Genomic DNA, 13,290 nt, shown 5'->3' on the forward strand with positions numbered 1-13,290 from the left:
ACATAGCAACATAAAAAACAACAACTGCTAGCTTTTGTCGAAGATCATCACTATACGTACTTTGTTGAGCACAACACACTGTCGGCAGGTACTTGAGTACAAATCTCATGCTGTGGATCACGTCTTGCCATTAGTGAGTCACGACTCCACCAGTATTGTGCTTTATGGTAAACTCATTAGTAACTGCGAGCTTGTGGTACAGTATGACGTAAGATGCTAGCGACCCTTGTCCATGGTGTGCTCATTAGCGACTGCGGAGCAAAAAGAGGAAGACGCTGCCGCCGCTAATATCTGCTTTTCAGAATGGACAAGACATTTAGCTCAAGGAGCTCCGCCCCCTTTCTCGATGTTATACTTATTTATACAACTTGTGTGTTCAGTGGACCTGTCGTTTTTTGCGTGAGTGGTAACGATTTAAGCACGAAGCAAAGCTCCTATTCAGAATCAGTGCAAGAGCAACATGGCGAGTTCAAACACAGCATAGGTAGCAGGACTTCTGAAGGGGGAAAATGTCCATTCAATACTCCATGTCGTACGATGTCAGTATGTTAAAGAGCTCTGGTGTTCACCCGACATATGTCACTAATGCTCACAAACAGGTCGCCAGGTGCCATCCTATAAACTAGAACGTCGAAACTGACGCACAAGTAGCCTGAACGGGTCAAATCGAAAGGCCTGTACACGGCAGTCGAGACCATGCCATAATAATAATAATAATAATAATAATAATAATAATAATAATAATAATAATAATAATAATAATAATAATAATGCTGTAGTGAGACCGTCAATACTATACGCCTCAAAATGCCTAAACATGGTAAGAAAAGGGTAAATCAGAAAACTGGAACTGAAGAAAAGGAAGATCCTGAGAAAATCATGGGTCCTATTAAAGAAGAAGGCAAGTATAGAATTAGGTACAACAAGGAACTCTACCAACAATTAGAGAGCATTACAACATCTATGAAGAAGAGAAGATTGAACTTCTATGGTCATATCATGAGAATGGACAATCAGTGGGTCACTTCCAGAATCTTCCACGCCATCTCTAGAGGGAAAGCGACTAATGCCAAGTGGGCAAGACTTGTCAGAAAAGAGCTTCCACAATTGGACATTGCTCCCAGAGAAATCTGTGACAGAAATAGGTACAGAACGTTGATCAGATCATCAAACTTTCTCCAGTCACTAGCAGAAAAAACAGTACGTCCCAGAGGAGCTATGAAATGGACACAGGAGGGAAAGACGTTCACAGTGCGAGAATGAAGGAGTACTGATCTAAGAAGAGAGCTCCTAGAAATAAAAACCACGTGGTCCATAGCAGGCACAAACTGAACTAAATAATAATAATAATAATAATAATAATGCCCGCCTCTGTGGTGTAGTGGTTAGTGTAATTAGCTGCCACCCCTGGAGGCCCAGATTCGATTCCCGGCTCTGTCAGGAAATTTGAAAAGTGGTACGAGGCCTGGAACGGGGTCTACTCAGCCTCGGGAGGTCAAATGAATAGAGGTGGGTTCGATTCCCACCTCAGCCACCCTGGAAGTGGTTTTCCGTGCTGTCCCAATTCTCCTTCAGGCAAATGACGGGATGGTACCTAACTTAAGGCCCCGGCTGCTTCCTTCCCTCCTCCTTGTCTATCCTTTCCAATCTTCACATCCCCGCACAAGGCTACTGTTCAGCATAGCAGGTTAGGCCTTCTGGGCGAGGTACTGGTCCTCCGTAACAGCTGTATTCCCGACCCAAAGTCTCACACTCAAGGACACTGCCCTTGACGCGATAGAGGTGTGATCCCTCGCTGAGTCGGACGAAAACACCTACCATGGAGGGTTACGGATTAAGAATAAAGGAAGGTGTTACTATTGGTGTTCAACAGACCAAAAAACATGAAAGTTACAGAAATTAAATTAACAAACTGTAAGCAGAGATCAGCGGCACTTGACTGAGGGTTCCTGTTTCTGATTCTAACAATGGTTTGCTGTGATGAACAACTTCCCCCTGTGCGCCTGCTGTATAGTTTGCGACGCATTATGATTAACCTCTATGCCGCTGATTCCGACATACAACGTCATCTCGTACATCCCCTTTCATTCAGCCCACATAGATAATATTCTAAAGGGGTTATATTCAAAGACTAGAGTGGCCAATTTTGCGCAGCATCAACAACGAGCGATCTATCGGCCTAGAACCTGTTATCGAGATGCGATACCGACCGCACTACACCTTGCCATTAAGCCTCTATAGCTTTGTAATTAACAAGAATATTCATTACACTCTGTTTCTCATATAGTCGAAATAATTTCCTCTTTACTGATTAAGCGGAGTATCAAAACTCTGCAGCTAGATTATAGCGCTAAACATGAGTAACACGGCAGAATTCGAAAAGTCAATTCGAACGTTTTTAATTTGAATTCGTTAATAATTCAAACGTTGTCCAATACTTTCTTACTTAATTCTAAGTGAATGTGCCATATTATAACTCTCAGATATAATGGTGTCTGCCTCATTGTTGCGGACGGACTCTAAAACTGCTGCACCGACTGATTTGAAATTTAGTAAGGATACAGATGAAAATCCCGAGTCAAGCAAGGGATACGCTTCATTACGATATACTTCACCGTTCGAACTGGTGGTGGATTTTACAGGGGTATGTTCAAAAATTTGGACACATTGACATAGATGTCTTATGGCTGGAGATAATGTGCCTTACGGATGTTAGTGTGACGGAAGGTTAACCTGCAGGCTGTATGTAAGGTATGGGTGGATGGTCAGACAATGTTACCTAGCAATAATGCACACTGTGATGTAAGGTATGGATGCATGGTCAGACAATGTTACCTAGCAACAATGCACACTGTCACTTAAGGTATGGGTGGATGGTCAGACAATGTTACCTAGCAACAATGCGGACTGTGATGTAAGGTATGGATGGATGGTCAGGCAATGTTACCTAGCAACAATGCAGACTGTGATGTAAGGTATGGATGGTCATGCAATGTTACCTAGCAACAATGCACAATGTTACGTAAGGTATGGGTGGATGGCCAGACAATGTTACCTAGCAACAATGCACAATGTTACGTAAGGTATGGATGGATGGTCAGGCAATGTTACCTAGCAACAATGCACAATGTTACGTAAGGTATGGATGGATGGTCAGACAATGTTACCTAGCAACAATGCACAATGTTACGTAAGGTATGGATGGATGGTCAGGCAATGTTACCTAGCAACAATGCAGACTGTGATGTAAGGTATGGGTGGATGGTCAGACAATGTTACCTAGCAACAATGCACAATGTTACGTAAGGTATGGGTGGATGGTCAGACAATGTTACCTAGCAACAATGCAGACTGTGATGTAAGGTATGGATGGTCATGCAATGTTACCTAGCAACAATGCAGACTGTGATGTAAGGCATGGATGGATGGCCAAACAATGTTACCTAGCAACAATGCGGACTGTGATGTAAGGTATGGATGGATGGTCAGGCAATGTTACCTAGCAACAATGCAGACTATGATGTAAGGTATGGATGGATAGTCAGACAACGTTACCTAGCAACCGTGCTGGGTTTTTGTATCTGGTTGCCATCTGCAATTAGCGGCCTTTGAAGGGTGGCCATGACCGATATACATAATAATCATGTGATTTTCGCAAAGGAGAAAATGGTTTCGTTTTTGCCCTACATGAACTAAAATAACAGGTAAACGATTGACCTTATCGAACAATGAAGTGCAACGCGCGACAAATAGTAAGTAATGAGTTTTAACATGGACATACGTGTTTCCGGACTCATGTCCATATAATATGTGTTTTTCTTTGTGTGAGGTACGTTTCTTGAATGTTTGGCCAATCCTTACTGCTACATCTTCTATGGTGTACGTTTATGGTGATCAGTTTCTGTTACGGACATGAATATAGTACAAATGTTACACAAACGCACTGTCAGGGCATTCATTTCGGTAGGAAGACATTGGCAGACTTAGCTTAAGTGAAGTATGTTAACAAGGATGTACCAAAAGGAAATCCTGGCTCAGTTGCTCAGACGGTTGTGCTGGCCTTCTGAACCCAACTTGGCAGGTTCAGTCCGGTGGTATTTGAAGGTCTCCGAAAACCGTAAAATTAGTTAGTGGGGTGCAAAACCAATAACATTATCCAAATCAAAAGTTTCTAGAGAGTTAAACAGCTTTACATGTACAACATAATTAATCAAAATTATTGGAATCCACAATATTAGAACTGTAAATGAATATACACATGGAAAAAGGCTGAAGATTAGAGGTTATTTTTATACCAGCAGGTATTACAGCACAGATCGAGCTGGTCATGCGGTTAGGGGCACGCAGATGTGAGAATGTATCCGGAAGATAGCGGGTTCGAACCCCACTGTCGGCAGCCCTGAAAATGATTTTCCTTGCTTTACCATTTTCACAGCAGGCAAATGCTGGGACTGTACCTTAATTAAGGGCACGGCCACTTCCCACTCGTGTTTCTTTCCTGTCCCATCGTCGCCAAATGACCTGTATGCGTCGGTGCGACGTAAAGCAAATATAAAAATAAAGTTATTAAAACAAATATGGCTCTAGAACAGTACAAAGATGTAGTTACTACATTTTTGAAAAAGTTCCCCTCAGAAACGATACATTGAAGAACAAAATATCAATGAAAAATTGTGCAAATTTGGATCAAAAATAACATTACAATTTAAATATTTACCTATGAATGAAACCTTTGTCATTAAGATATGTCTCTACATTGAATCATGCATTTTAGGAATCTATTTAGATCAAACTGATAAAAACTCACAACACAGATAGAAACGACTTTATGTAAAACACATCGCGAATGTAGAAATCGTAGTAAGTTTGTAAATAGGAAACTTTGTATGACAATATACGTAACAACTTCACCGTAGCACGTAGCGTTCCACAGGTGTAAATAATTGCGAAGATTGTGTATAATGTCTTGCTGAACTGTAGCTGCCGTGGCTCAGGCGGCAGCGCGCCGGCCTCTTACAGCTAGGTTCCGTTGTTCAAATCCCGGTCACTCCATTTGAGATCTGTGCTGGAAAAGGCGGGGGAGGGACAGGGCAGGATTTTCTCCTGGTACTCCGGCTTTCCCTGTCATCTTTCAGTCCAGCAAGACTCGTAGTAATTATTCATTGGCCCAGGGGAGTGCGACAGGCTTCGGCAACCAGCACAACTCCTATTCTCGCCGCTAGATGGGGACTTCATATGTTCCATTCCTGACCCGGACAAATGACTGAAACGCCCTGTAGATTTTCATCTTACTGAAACTTCGCAAACGTAATGCACATAAGTCAATGAATTAACTAAATAAAATTAAATGAAATATAGTAGTAGTAATTTGAAATGCTTGAACATGGACTGATTTTGCACATTCCTCTTTGGTTTCCATCACCACTTGCTCTACGTAAAAATTGAACAGAAGATCTATGTAAAAACTGAACGAAAGGAATTAAAAACTACAACCCCACTTGACTTATTTCTGGACAGTTGATTCGATTTCACAGCCCCGAATCTTATCGTTCCGGGCCGTTGACCTAGATGTTAGGCCCCTTTAAACAGCAAGCTAATAAGCAAGCGTCTTATCATTCCGGGTTGATATTTGTAGACATGACAACTATGTTCCACTGTATGTTCTATACGAAAGTTGAAGATTCTTACATGGTGGTTGTCCAAGAAACCACATCAGTGAGATAGTTAAGTAGTGCAGCACATTACAGCAGCGGTAGCAGAGGAAGGAAGCGAGAAATGTCACGGGTCGTCACCCGCTAACCGCGAGCCATCACACACATCAGCAAAAACAAAATCTGTAGCAGCGATCATATCAACGACCATCATGAGCACAATAGGAATTAGTGTCACATATTCTTTGATCTGACAGTTCCATAAACAAACCCAGGAGACGTGCAAGGCTATCCGCTCAATATATTGCCGCTCACGATATATTGTTCGTGATAAAACAAGCTTGAGAGATTAATTACTTGTGATTGAAAGGCGGGTGACAACGTATAGTGATCAATCGAGGACATCAATAGGAGTCCTATCAGTCGCCGTGCGTGTAACAGAAACTAATCTTCGTTACCAAACCAATGATGGTCACACATAATTGATCGGGATTAGCTCAGGATCAGGCACAGGCTGTGCATTTTACCTACGTTCTTAACGCGTACGCTCAGATGATACTTACTAAGAAGTCATACTTTAGTTCTCTCGGCTGAGTGGCTCAGGCGGGTGAGGCACTGGCCTTCGGAAGCCAACTTGGCAAGAGAAGTAGACAAAGAAGATTATAGAATAATTTTCATTCAACTGTTCCAGCTTTAATATTGAAAAAAAAATTCTTACGATAACTTCCTCAATTGTACCGATGTTGAAGGGCTAAAGGGCCCCGAAAGGTTTAAATTTGTGAGTTATGGGTAGCTCTATCAAACTAAAGGTGAACAAATTTTGAAAATCACTTCCGGCCTAAATGCAGTTCCGGAAAACAATCTAAAATCGCTTGGTTCTTTACCCGTGTTTTATTCAAATCCCAACCAAATTAACTTATTTACATAATTATTTATGTAATGTGTTCCTTGGTTCACTACCCTCAAGCGTTTTTTTGAAAATTTCCACATCGAATTGCAATTTTTAGGAATAAATTAAGAATATATTCTCATACATTTTATTTACCTATAATTCGTAGCTCATATCCCTAGGATGTTTTCAACATTAAGTTGCTTTTCTGAAGGGCTAGAAATGTGGATTTTACTGTTACAAAGTAGAAGTCTAAAACACGGAAAATTCTGGAAGAGCAAACTAAAACGCTTAATTTGCTTTTACGTTTAAAATTTTGCTGTCATACCATGCATTCAGCAGTAATTTGTAGTTTTGAAAATGTTCATGAAACTCACTAAACTTTACGCTTGAAGGAGATCAGGATATTAAGACGAAGATGAACACCCGGACGTGTCTAAAAGTTCCGCCCGACAGGAAGTCGAACCCTGGACCCTGTAGTTCCAAAGCTGCTATGCTAGCAATCCATCCAAGAAGGCAGACAAACTACTGAATTTCACACGAATGGTTTAATGTGGCCAACATCTGCTCCCAGAACCATCTGCAGAAGCTGCGTCCATTTGTCTATTGCAGCTGCTAGGTGATTCTAGGAATCGTCTATTTGTTGTTTAAGATGTCCTCCATCCCGGATGGTAGTATTATGTCTAGACCAAGTTCTCGCGTCGACTCCACACAAAGTATTTCGTGGCAAACACATCCGGGTTGCATGGTAAAGTTAACTCGTGTCCTCATCCCGAGGTGGTGCAGCTCCTTCTAGGCACACCCCCAATGGAGGTGAGCTGCATGTACCATGTAAACCAAACACCAGCCCTCCTGTCATTCTTACATGTCTGACAGTACCGGGATTGAAGCCACGCCACCGAGGACGGTAGCTAACAGTGCATGGTGAGAGTAAATCAAGCTGCTGTGTGTTACCACTTGACATGGCTGGAATCAAGCTGCCATTGGTTACCGTGATCATACGGGATAACAGAATATTTGCCAGACATACGTGTAAACCATTTAAAAATTATTTTGTTGCTGCGGGAGAAAAACTTCGTATACCACAAAGATCATCCTATCCATAATTTTCCTTAAACCTGGTCACGCCTTAAACACAGGGTGACCCAAAAGTTCGTTGGCATTTAACGAGGCAATATTTCACGGAATATTGGAGATAGATCGTAATAATTGACACACATCATTGGCATGACACGGGATTTTATTGACACCAAAATGATATATACAGAATGAGCGACAGATGGCGATGGACAGAAACACGTTTGTGATGCCGCATGAGATCCGTGTACGGTATCGATTTTGTTTAATGTTTCAATTGACAGATAAAAGAGGAGGGCACTTGTTGAAAAAATGAAAATATGAAACGTAATTTTCATGAAATGGCGCTTGCAAGTAAGACAACATTTGTTGTGACGTCACATTCATACTCTGTTATAAGATGGCGGTGTGTTGCAGGTTATCTATAGTCAGTTGTATAGATTAACAAATGTAATAATGGAAAGGAAAGATTATTGGAAAGAAAGAGTTGATAAGTAAGTCTATGAAACCCTCAAAACACCTCGGCCGTTACTAGAGTGACTACCGCCAACTTTTTAGTATGATATCTTAACAAGATCATAATATATGTATTTATTTATTTAATTATTAATTATAAATTAAAAACAAATAATAATAAATAACGATTAATTAATTATTAATAATTAATTATTTAATTATTTATTTATAGAAAAAATTTGTTCGGAAATTATCATATAAGTAACATTTCTGTCAGTTGTATGCTGGTCTTAAACTTCTAACCGGTACTGTATGTCAACTACACAGAAAATTGCAAACAGTGGCTTGTTAACAAGTTACAGAGACATGAGACGCACTGGATAGAATAAACTTGTCCCCTAAACCCTTCACTGAACAGTTATAATTCTCAAGTAGGACGGCACGCCAATTTCCAGTAGGATTTCAAAGAAATTATAATGTGGCACACGTAAGGACGCATGTTTTAGTGTAATCGTTTGATCAGGTGAATGCCGTGGCTCGTGCGGGAAAGATGGCGGCAGATCACGACAAATCTCCATCAGGCTTAATCGTGCAGGACTTCACATAGTTACACCGCTCGTTGAAAACATGGTTATTCAGTGTCTCATTTGCATACGGACCAAGAAGCTTTGTGGCCTCCATCTAGCGGCATTCGCGTGACTGGTCGGCCTGCCTTCCACAAACAATGTAAAGGAGACATGCAACGTATTGGTAGTGCTACTATTTATTGATAAATAATGAGGTTCCTCGTATTAGAAAAATGTGAACTTTTACAATGTATAAAACATTTCTTAACAGACCAAGTAGGGTTCCTCATGCTATGTGAAACGTAAATGTAAGCCATTTACTACATTGGGCCGAACGTTGAAGGAATAAAGGGTCCGGAAGGATTTTAAATTGTGAGTCTTTGATAGCTCTATCAAACTAAGAAACAAATTTCGAAAAATACTTCCGGTCTAAATGCAGTTTCGGAAAAACATCCTAAAATAGCTTGTTTCTTGACCTGTGTTCCTTTTCATTCAAATCCTTGCCAAATTAACGTATTTGCGGAATTCTTTCTGTAATGTGTTCCTTGGTGCAATAACCTCACGCGACTTTTGATATTTTGGAAACTGTGCACACGGAATATAGTTGTATCGGCTTAAGTGGAACTCCGTATTGACTCACATTAACGCCCGTAGTGGTGTTTAAGTGGAACAATGCATTCACTCGCATAGCACTCGTAGTGGCAGAAAAAAGGCAAACTGCTAATCTAATCCACCGGATAACGATGGTTCAGAAAAGAATTGTAAGTCTTACGATTAAATAAAGAATATATTCTCCCACTTTATTATATTTTAATTACCTAAAGTTAGTATCTCATATCCCTGCAATGTTTTCGACATTTAGTTGCTTGTCTGAAGGGCTACAACTGTGGACACTTCGCGATTTGCTTTACGTCACACCGACACAGATTAGTCCTATGGCGATGAAAGGATAGGAAATGCCTGGGAGTGGGAAGGAAGCTACTTCTTTTTTTGCTATTTGCTTTACGTCGCACCGACACAGAGAGGTCTTATGGCGACGATGGGATAGGAAAGGGCTAGGAATGGGAAGGAAGCGGCCGTGGCCTTCATTAAGGTACAGTTCAAGCATTTTCCTGGTGTAAAAATGGGAAACCACAGAAAACCATATTCAGGGCTGCCGACAGTGGGGTTCGAACCCACTATCTCCCGATTAATGGATACTGGCCGCACTTAATGGGAAGGAAGCGGCCGTCGACTTAATATTAAGGTACAACCTCAATATTTGCTTGGTGTGCAAATGGGAAAGCACGGAAAACCATCTTCAGGGTCGCTGAAAATGGAGGTCTAACCCATTATTCCCGGATGCAAGCTCACAGATGCGCGCACCTAACCGCACAGCTAACTCGCCCGGTGCCTTTCAATATTTCGTGGGAACGTGATCATAATGGGGGTGATAATCCCAGTATATCCTTACTACATAGGTGAGGAATGAGAGCTAACGGCATGAACACGGACCCGAGTTCTAATAGTTTGTGTGACGCACTTGAAGACCCATTATCTAGGGAAGTACACTAGCTATTTCTCTCATTTTTTCCCGTTTTCTTTTTCTGTTTTATAATGAATGACTTATAAACATTTTTTTTTGTAAAATTTATGCCTTTTTAAATTAAATCTCTGAATATATTTAAATAAGACTAAATTTAATTGTAGTGTTTTATAGGAGAAATACCATACATTTATAAAATGTGAAATATACAAAAATTCATTACTCTAGCTTTATTAGTTTAAAAAATATTCTCTTATAGTGAAAAACCTAGTTCTGATATATTAAGTGTTGAAGTCTTTAAATTGTAAATCACAGCAGGAATTCGAAGGTTTGATACTCTAGTAACCTCCTCCTTCATAGTCTAGATTCTGTTCTTCATCACTATTATCCATCTCCGCTCTCTGTACACGAACTATGTCCAGTTTCCTGCATTCCTCTCACTGCGTTGTGCCCCAAATTCACACCCCCAGCTTATCCAAAACATTCAGTCTACTAATTATACCATCAAATAGCATCAGAAACGCCTAATTTTAGGGCCATTCGTCCCCCAAAACACACTTTTGGTGACACGAGACCATATAATGTTGCTGAATGATCCGTTCACACTTTGATTTGTCCCATGTAAGCATTTCTGTTGCTTGCTTGCTTGTTGTTTAAAGTGGGTCTAACATCGAAGGTCATCGGCTCAGCATTCCTGTAATAGGCCTGGGCATGATCTCCCCACCACAGAGAGAGTAGGACACTTTCAAGAAGCACATTTGCAATGATACTTATACCTATAGTCACATGATATAAACTGTCATTTGCTTACCAACTGGGTGTTTCTACGTCCAATTTTAGTTTTGAAGCACTGGGGGGTTTAGAACCTTCACTTACACGATTCTTATTTTGTTAATGTCCCCCTTCGAGAAATGTATCTCCTCTACCCTCACTCACTGGAGTAACTTTACAATATTTATTATTCTAAATACCCCTTTTTGAACACGCTTTTCGGTTTCGTCATTTTACGATAACAATGCTAAGAATCGTGAAGAGGACAAATTTTCGATCACAAAATCACTATGATGTATTCCGATTACAGAGACAACCGCACCATAACTTGTTTATCTGTGTAGCCAACTTAATCAGCATGATACCAACCTCGAAATAAAAGCAATTATAGCCTTCTATAGATTGCGTGATTCTAAAGATATGTCCGATCAAGTGTTTCATTACAGCCAAGCTTAGGAAAATTCTTGAAAAATATAATCAATACGCTAAATATTGTCCGATTCCTGTGATTAATACGCAAAAATGATCACAATATGCTAAATAATCTTATTAGACAAAGAGTGAAAAATGTCAAAATTCTTCATATGCGACAAACAATCTTGTCTGAAATGAATAAAACCTAGGCATTTAATTAGAAGATGACGTTTGTATGCAAAATAAAGTATTTTGTTTCCTCATCATAATCTAAATGAGAGCCGTGCAAGCAGCTGTTAGGCTGCACTCTGCTCCTTTACCTGTCCGCCTTGTCTTACTATGTAATTATTAAGAAGAGGATCTCATGTCTTGTGATTCACCGGCAGGTAATTCCGGAGGAAATAAAACAAAAGTGAAAGAAATCATTCCAATACAACTGATACATAGCTGTTTTTATTAAACTTTTTCAATACATAGAATTTTCAACACACGAAGAATGTTTATAACAAAAATGCTTGTTCTGGAACAGTAAACTTCGTCATTACTTAACAGCGATCAGGTCACATCATAAAAATTTAGAGGAACAATTAGAGATTACAGAAATGAAAATCATGAGAAAAATCTTAGGGCCAAGAATTAAAAATGGAATCATTCAGCCCGAGCCCAACTCGGGAATATCTAAACTTACTGAGACTGCGACGAATTCAGTTTATAAGCCATTTGGAAATAACAGACTTACTTATCGAATACAAACATTTCTGCAAATCAAACATATAAGAACGAAATTATGTAAGCAAGTAGAGAAATACCTCACTGAATTAGGATCTACAAATCTGCAGGATAGAAATGTAACGAGGAAAATTTTTCACACAAGGGGATTTGAGGAAGACGATAAGAAACCAACACGACGTATTTGATCGGAGGAAGAGAAATCACAAGAATCATGAAAATGAACTATTGGGCAAAGAGGAAAGATCAAGAAATGTTGATTCCGCATGGTCCTAAGTGATCAATTCGAGCAGAGGTGGAAGAAGGAATATATTTTATATTGTTAATGGCATACAATTTCTAATCACTAAATTGCCAAAATCCCGAGCAAGGGCACATGAAGCTGTGATGGTTATTCGATGGTCGGATGGAGACGTTAAGTCTTGTGCAGATCCCTTGGGGCTGTTCGACAGTAGTATGCTATGTGCCGACACCAGCTTTCACCCTCTCCCTGCCTCATTTTGACGATCATCATCTGACACCAAGACTCGCAGCTCGCCCATGGGTGACAAATACAAAAAACTGTATCAGGCGAGCGGACACTGCCGACAATAAACGCCATATGATATAATAATGGATCATCATCATTGATACCGTGTGTAGACATTTTGATGTTACGCCACCACGCCCCGTTTTACTCTGCCGAAATGCATTGTAAACTGAGTAAACATGAAATGCGCAGCTGATACGGGCGTCGAAGGAGCAGTCACGCTGTCCCTGTTGCCTTACAAGATTCCAGCCACTGAAAGATGTACTGAACTGAGACCTTTGTCAATTAGCTGTTGGGACTAGTGGCAGGCCAATAAACTGAGAAGGACTACAGGAACATCGAAGGGAAGGAACACTTACGTTCGCGTCTCCCAGAGAGAAACTTGTATTGTGTCATCTTGTGATCGGGCATGGTATAGCAACGCACTCCTACTTGCTGAAGAGTAACTACGAACCCTTACTACGCCGATGTCTCCGAGCACCACGCGCCAGGTTCAGTGAGTAGACCTCGTCATCACTTCTATGAGGGATACTGGACTCTTATACCGCTTTTTAAGAATAAATTTGTACTCTTTTTTATAGTTTTATATTTTTTATCATATATACGTTTTTAACTTTGTAACGGCGTTTCTATTGGTTACATATTAGCTTTAAATGTGCTTTAAAATGTGTATCTTTTATAAC

The 13,290-nt window shown here is 40.3% G+C and overlaps 1 protein-coding gene across 1 annotated transcript in view; it reads right to left on the reverse strand.

Moving 5' to 3' along the window:
* Positions 1–13,290, reverse strand: part of LOC136867475 (LIM domain transcription factor LMO4.2) — a 1,054,153-nt gene that overhangs the window by 989,699 nt on the left and 51,164 nt on the right. The window lies entirely within an intron of this gene.

The sequence above is a fragment of the Anabrus simplex genome, chromosome 3 (assembly GCF_040414725.1).
Source record: "Anabrus simplex isolate iqAnaSimp1 chromosome 3, ASM4041472v1, whole genome shotgun sequence".
Lineage (NCBI taxonomy): Eukaryota > Metazoa > Arthropoda > Insecta > Orthoptera > Tettigoniidae > Anabrus > Anabrus simplex.